The sequence below is a fragment of the Somniosus microcephalus genome, chromosome 3, assembly GCF_052327205.1.
Source record: "Somniosus microcephalus isolate GS21.2 chromosome 3, FLI_Smic_1.0, whole genome shotgun sequence".
Lineage (NCBI taxonomy): Eukaryota > Metazoa > Chordata > Chondrichthyes > Squaliformes > Somniosidae > Somniosus > Somniosus microcephalus.
The window spans coordinates 10,484,518-10,491,739 of record NC_140989.1 but is presented as its reverse complement, the minus strand read 5'-3'; positions in this window follow the sequence as shown (position 1 = coordinate 10,491,739).

Sequence of the window (7,222 nt, the reverse complement as noted above, 5' to 3'; positions counted from 1 at the left end):
TAAGATCCTTTTCTGATAGAAGCCGTTACTGGGTTCCTTCACTTTGTAGCCCCCACACAAACTTGTCCCTTAACGTATCTGCTAGTCCCGCTCCAAAATGGCAGTGTTTCGATAGCTTGCGCAGTTCTGTTAGGTACTCAGCATTGCATTTGTCTTTGTGTTGGTTCCTTTTATGGAACTTAAATCATTCTGCTATCAGCAGCGGTGTGGGGTTTAAGTGGTCCTGTAGGATTTCTACTATGCTTTCAAAATTCTTGTTTACCGGCTTCTCTGGGGTTATTAGATTTCGCAGTAACCCATAAGTTTTTGCACCCATGGAATTTAACAGAACCAATGCTTTATTAGCATCTGGCACTTCATTCGCCCTGCAGTACACCTCAATACGTTCCACATATGTCGCCCAATCTTTGACTTCATTGTCGAACGTAGAGATACTGCCACTCTTCGGCATCCTTGGGTGTGAGTTAACTGTCACAAATGGCGCCTCCCGCGCTTCCCCTTCGCTGGCACAAAATGGCTTCTCCTGCGCTTTCCTTCCTTCCCGTGCTCGCCCTTCTCCGCTGCGGCTTCTAAAAATGGCGTCTCCCGCACTCTTCCTTCTCCGCGGCTCAATGGCGTCTCCCGCGCTCCCCTTTCTTCGCCTCGCGGACCCTGTTCAGCCCGTGAGCCCTGGCTGTGCTCTGCGTGTTCTTTTTATATTTTTCGACGCCGCTCAGTCTAGAACCCGGCTGTTTCTTTACCCTCTCTCTGGTTTTTTTCTTTTTCTCGACGCCGCTCAGTGTTCAACCCCCGGCTGCGCCCTGCGCTCTTCACCCTCTGTCTTACCCCGTCGACGCTGCTCGGCTTTCTCTCCGCCGTCGGTCGGCTCCAGCCGCCGCTGCTCGGGAAGGGTCTGCGCTGGACCTGTCGTCGGTCTCTTGCTGCTCGTCGTGGCTGGGGAACCAAGCCCGGCTCTCCACAGCCTCCCCTGCGAAGTTCAATCTCTGCCTGACGGCTGGGTGGTTGCTCGTGGTCGACGCCCGTGTTCCTGGCTTCGACTTTTTTTTTTGCAGGTAGATTCGAATCGACACTCGTCGCCACTGTTGGATCCGTGATTCAGAGGATATACTGTTGTTAAATAATCACACGGATGCTGTACATGAACAATAAACAGGTCTTTATTGGAGGAGGGTAGTCTCAAGACAGTGGGTACAGAGACATGCGCAAAGCTTATATACCGGTGTGGTCACTGCCGGTACTACAGTATACAGGAGCTGTAAAAGTAGTTCTGACTTAAAGGCACATACACTACAGTCAGAGCGGATGCGGCGGAGACGAAGAAACTGGGAGAATGGAATAGAGTAATTACAGGAGGCGGGTTGGGAGGAAGTGTAGTCCAGGTAGCTGTGGGAGTCAGTGGGCTTGTAGTGAATGTTGGTCAATAGCCTATCCCCAGAGCCTTCCTGGTTCGCTGAGAGAATTCTCCATTGTGATTGGCTGCTTAGACAGCTTGTTGATGCCACAGCAGAGGATTCCCCATTCTATTACACTGAAATCACTTGCACATCGAAAAAGGCAAACTTCTCGCCACAGATCGCGAGATCTTTGGGGGCAGCGGCGACCGCCCTTGCTTCACCGCTGACCGCAAATTCCGGGCTACGGAGCCACAAGCAGAGATCCAATAGCGGATTTATCGCTCCCAGTGTGTAACAGTTGGGAGTGTTGGGGGGGAAGCTGAGAGGTGGTGTTGAGCTAAGTGTGTTATTCCCACATTCTCTGATAGACAGCCGCTTATTCTCTCCAAAAGGCTTGTGCTGCTACTGCTGCTGCTGCAGTGGATGGTTGCCATGGATACTGTAAGCCAAACCTAAATTGATGGAATGACACAATTGAAAGGTTCTGGGCTCCATTGTATGAAACATAATAATGCAGCTGGGCTGCACACAATGTATGCACAATTCTTAATACAGCTGGGCTGTGCACAATGCATGCACAATTCTTAATACAGCTGGGCTGTGCACAATTCTTAATACAGCTGGGCTGTGCACAATGCATGCACAATTCTTAATACAGCTGGGCTGTGCACAATGCATGCACAATTCTTAATACAGCTGGGCTGTGCACAATGCATGCACAATTCTTAATACAGCTGGGCTGTACACAATGCATGCACAATTAATACAGCTGGGCTGTGCACAATGCATGCACAATTCTTAATGCAGCTCAGGCTGTACACAATGCCTGCACAATTCTTAATACAGCTGGGCTGTGCACAATGCATGCACAATTCTTAATACAGCTGGGCTGTGCACAATGCATGCACAATTCTTAATACAGCTCAGGCTGTACACAATGCCTGCACAATTCTTAATACAGCTGGGCTGTGCACAATGCATGCACAATTCTTAATACAGCTCAGGCTGTACACAATGCCTGCACAATTCTTAATACAGCTCGGGCTGTGCAAAATGCATGCACAACATTTAAGGCTGATTGCGTGTCCGTTCTGAAACCAGCACTTTGACTTATGCTATCGTGTGAAGCATGATGTTCATTTGTGACATGGGTTCAATGCAGTGTAAAACTCCCTGTCCCTACAATAGAAAGAAGAAAGGACTTGTGTTTATTTTGCACCTTTCATGACCTCGGGGCGTTCCATAGCACTTCACAGCCAATGAAGGTACTGTTTAACGTGTTTAACCCTCAGCCAGTTTGAGCACAGCAAGGTCACACAAGCAGCGATTAGATAAATGACCGGATCATCTGCTTTAGGTGTTGGTTGCGGGATAAATGTCTACCCTGGATAGTGTTGAGCTTCTTGAGTGCACCAGGTGAGTGGTAAGCATTCCATCACACTCCTGACTTCAGGGTGGAGAGGCTTTGAGAGGTCAGGAGACGAGACACTCGTCGTAAAGTACCCAGCCTCTGCCCTGATCTTGTAGCCAAGATGCTGATACGGCTGGTCCGGTTAAGCTTCTGGTCAGTAGTGATCTGGTGGAGCCTCGGCAATTGTGATGGCAGCAAAAGTCAGGGGGAGGCAGTGGGGCCAGGTCCTGCTGTAGACTGGCATAGGCTGCTTCATTGTCCGAGGAGTTGTGAATGGAGTTGAACATCATGGAATTATCAGAGAACAGCCCCACTGCTGACCTTATGACAGAGGAAGGGTCATTGATAAAGCAGCTGAAGATGGTTGGGTCGAGGACACTGCCCTGAGGAACCCCTGCAGCGATGGCCTGTGACGATTGAGGTAAGACAGCCACGATGAGCCATTTTCCTGTGTGCTAAGCATGGTCCCAGCCACTTGAGAGATTTCCCTCTTGACGCCTCATTGACCTCAATCTTGCTAGCGTTCTTTACTGTCTTAATGTCGAGGGCAGCCACTCTAATCTCTCCTTGGGATGTCTCAGAGCACTGCACATGATGAAATACTTCAGTCATTACAGGTAGGAGGTGAATCACTGTACTATAGAGACCTGCAAGAGCTGGCACACACTAGCCATTACAGATGTTGCATGGTGGGTGTAATCTCTGCATACAGGAACTACAAGGAGTTGATTATAACTAGCCATTAAAGACAGGGGCCTCTTCAAATGGGGAGGGGTCTCTGCGCAGCACCCAGGAAATGGTTGGCATTAACCAATCAGGATATACAGGGATGCACTCTATAGGGTATGTCTATGAAAAGACTCCTGTTTGTAGGGGTTTTGCAGTGGTGGCGGTGCTAACAGTACGTGTTTAAGGGAGCACACTGTAGCAGCTTCAGCCCAGCTGTTCATGTTTGACAAATAGCTGTTGCCTAAATGTCAAGAGGCACTTGGCAGTGTTGGGCTGATGAGACTACTGAGTGCCTGCTTATTCCCAACTCCCTTTGGGTCCCACTGTCTGCTTTCATCCATCATTCCACTCACCTATATGGTGCTGAACCACACACGCATTTGCATTGGAACAGGAGGAGGCAATTCAGCCCCTCGAGCCTGTTCCACCATTCATTTAGATCATTGCTGGTCTGTACCTCAACTCCATCTACCTGGCTCTGCTCCATATCCCTTAATAGCCTTACCCAAGAAAAATCTATCAATCTCAGTCTTGAAACCCCCAGCATTTTATGGGAGAGTTTTCCAGATTTCCACTATCCTTTGTGTGAAAAAGTGCTTCTTCATTTCACTCCTGAATGACCTAGCTCTAATTTGAAGGTTGTTCTGGATTCCCCCACCAGAGGAAATAGCTTCTCTATCTACCCTATCAGATCCTCTAATCATCTTAAACACCTCGTTCAGATCACCCTTCAATCTTCTGTTCTGACTGTAAAAGCTTTTATAGATATGTGAAGAGAAAAAGATTGGTGAAGTCAAGCGTAGGTCCCTTACAGTCAGAATCAGGGGAATTTATAATGGGGAACAAAGAAATGGCAGACCAATTAAATACATATTTTGGTTCAGTCTTCACAAAGGAGGACACAAATAACCTCCCAAAGATGTCGGGGAACATAGGGACTAATGAGAGGGAGGAACTGAAAGAAATCAGTATTTGTAGGGAAATGGTGTTGGGGACATTGACGGGATTGAAGGCCGATAAATCCCCAGGGCCTGATAATCTACATCCTAGGGTACTTAAGGAAGTGGCCCTGGAGATAGTAGATGCATTGCTGATCATCTTCCAGAACTTGATAGACTCTGGAACAGTTCCCATAGATTGGAGGGTAGTTAATGTTACCCCACTATTCAAAAAAGGTGGTAGAGAAAAAGTGGGGAATTATAGACCAGTAAGCCTGACATCGGTAGTGGGGAAAATGCTAGAGTCCATTATAAAAGATGTAATAGCAGAGCACTTGGAAAGCAGTGACAGGATCGGACAAAGTCAACATGGATTTACAAAAGGTAAATCGTGCTTGACTAATCTACTGGAATTTTTTGAGGATGTAACTTGTAAAATAGATAAGGGAGAACCAGTGGATGTGGTGTATTTGGACTTTCAGAAGGCTTTCGATAAGGTCCCGCATAAGAGATTAGCTTGCAAAATTAAGGCACATGGGATTGGGGGCAAGGTATTGACTTGGATAGAGAACTGGTTGGCAGATAGAAAGCAAAGAGTTGGAATAAACGGGTCATTTTCCGAGTGGCAGGCAGTGACTAGTGGGGTACCGCAGGGATCGGTCCTAGGGCCCCAGCTGTTCACAATATATATTAATGATTTGGACGAGGGAATTGGATGTAGTGTCTCCAAATTCGCAGACGACACAAAGCTGGGTGGGCGTGTGTGCTGTGAGGAGGATGTCGTGAAACTCCAGTACGATTTGGACAGGTTGGGTGACTGGGCAGAAACATGGCAAATGCACTATAATGTGGACAAATGTGAGGTTATCCACTTTGGTGGCAAAAACAGGAAGGCAGATTATTATTTGAATGGCAATAGATTGGGAGAAGGGGAAGTGCAAAGAGACCTGGGTGTTCTTGTGCACCAGTCGCTGAAGGTAAGCATGCAGGTGCAGCAGGCGGTTAAGAAGGCAAATGGTATGTTGGCCTTCGTAGCAAGAGGTTTCGAGTACAGGAACAAGGATGTCTTGCTGCAGTTGTACAGGGCCTTGGTGAGACTGCAGCTTGAGTATTGTGTGCAGTTTTGGTCGCCTTATCTGAGGAAGGATGTTCTTGCCATGGAAGGTGTCCAGCGAAGATTCACCAGGCTGATGCCTGGGATGGCAGGAATGACGTATGAGGAGAGATTGTGTCGATTAGTCTTGTACTCACTGGAGTTTAGAAGATTGAGAGGGGATCTCATCGAAACCTATAAAATTCTGTCAGGCCAGGACAGACTAGATGCAGGAAGGATGTTCCCGATGGCCGGGGAGTCCAGACCTAGGGGTCATAGTCTAAGGATAAGGGGTAAGCCATTTAGGACAGAGATGAGGAGGAATTTCTTCACCCAGAGAGTGGTGAACCTGTGGAATTCTCTGCCACAGAGGGCGGTAGAGGCCAGTTCATTAAATATATTCAAGAAGGAGTTAGATATATTTCTTAAGGCTAAAGGGATCAAGGGATATGGGGAGAAGGCAGGGACAGGGTACTGAATTTGGATGTTCAGCCATGATCTCATTGAATGGCGGAGCAGGCTCGAGGAGCTGAATGGCCTACTCCTGCTCCTATCTTCTATGTTTCTATGTTTCAAAGGGATACAAGCCTAGTCTATGCAACCTGTCCTCATAATTTAATCCTCTAAACCCGGTACCATTCTGGTGAATCTGCACTTGGATCCCCTCCAAGGCCAATATATCCTTCCTGAGGTGCGGGGCCCAGAACTGGACACAGTCACTCCAGGTGGGGTCTGACCAAGGCTCTGTACAACTGAAGCATCACTTCCTCCCCTTTGTACTCCAATCCCCTTGAGATAAAGGCCAACATTCCATTGGCCTGTTTATTTTACTAGGACATCACATTTCGGCCCTAATTTCCTCACAGATTCCACTGTACCCCTGCCCTAACTCCAGCAGGAATCTAAAATAAAAACAGAAAATGCTGGAAACACTCAGCAGGTCAGGCAGCATCTGTGGAGGGAGAAACAGAGTTAACGTTTCAGGTCAGTGACCCTTCCAGTGGGAATAGAGCCATAGGCCTAGAAATTCAGTATAGCCACTTTTGGGGCGGTAAAGTCGGGCGGCCGCTAAAGTTTGCGCCCGGCGCAAAGTCGCGCCCCCTTCGCCGATATTCAGTCGCATTGCCCCAAGAGGTTGCTGCTGCGCTAAAACAGGCGATGCACGACTATCTTTAGGCGCTAAGCCGGCGGTGCTGAGCGATACCCCCGATGCCGGGCGCAGCGCCGGTGCGGCGAGTTCTTGATTGACGGCAGACACTCTGGCGCCGGTCATCTCTTAAAGGGGGAGGGTGGATTTGTTTGCCTGCCACGCCCTGCACACTGCAGCCCTCAACCTAGGCCTGACCACTTCAGCTTCACCTGTACAACGCCCAGGGCTATGGAGAAGGCCAGGGAGAGAGCGCAGCGCTTCAGCGACGGAGACCTGAGGGTGCTGGTTGGCGGAGTGGAGCGCAGGCAACATGTTTTGTTCCCAGAAGGTGGCAAGAGGCCGCTGCCCAGCGCCTACCGGAAAGCCTGGAGGGAGGTGTCCAACAGGGTGTCTTCCAACAGCGTGGTTGCCAGGACTCCTGTGCAATGCCGGAAGAAGTTCAACGACCTCACTCGGGTTGTCAGGGTGAGTACCCTTTCCAGTGTCCTCCTCATCCTTGCATGTGCA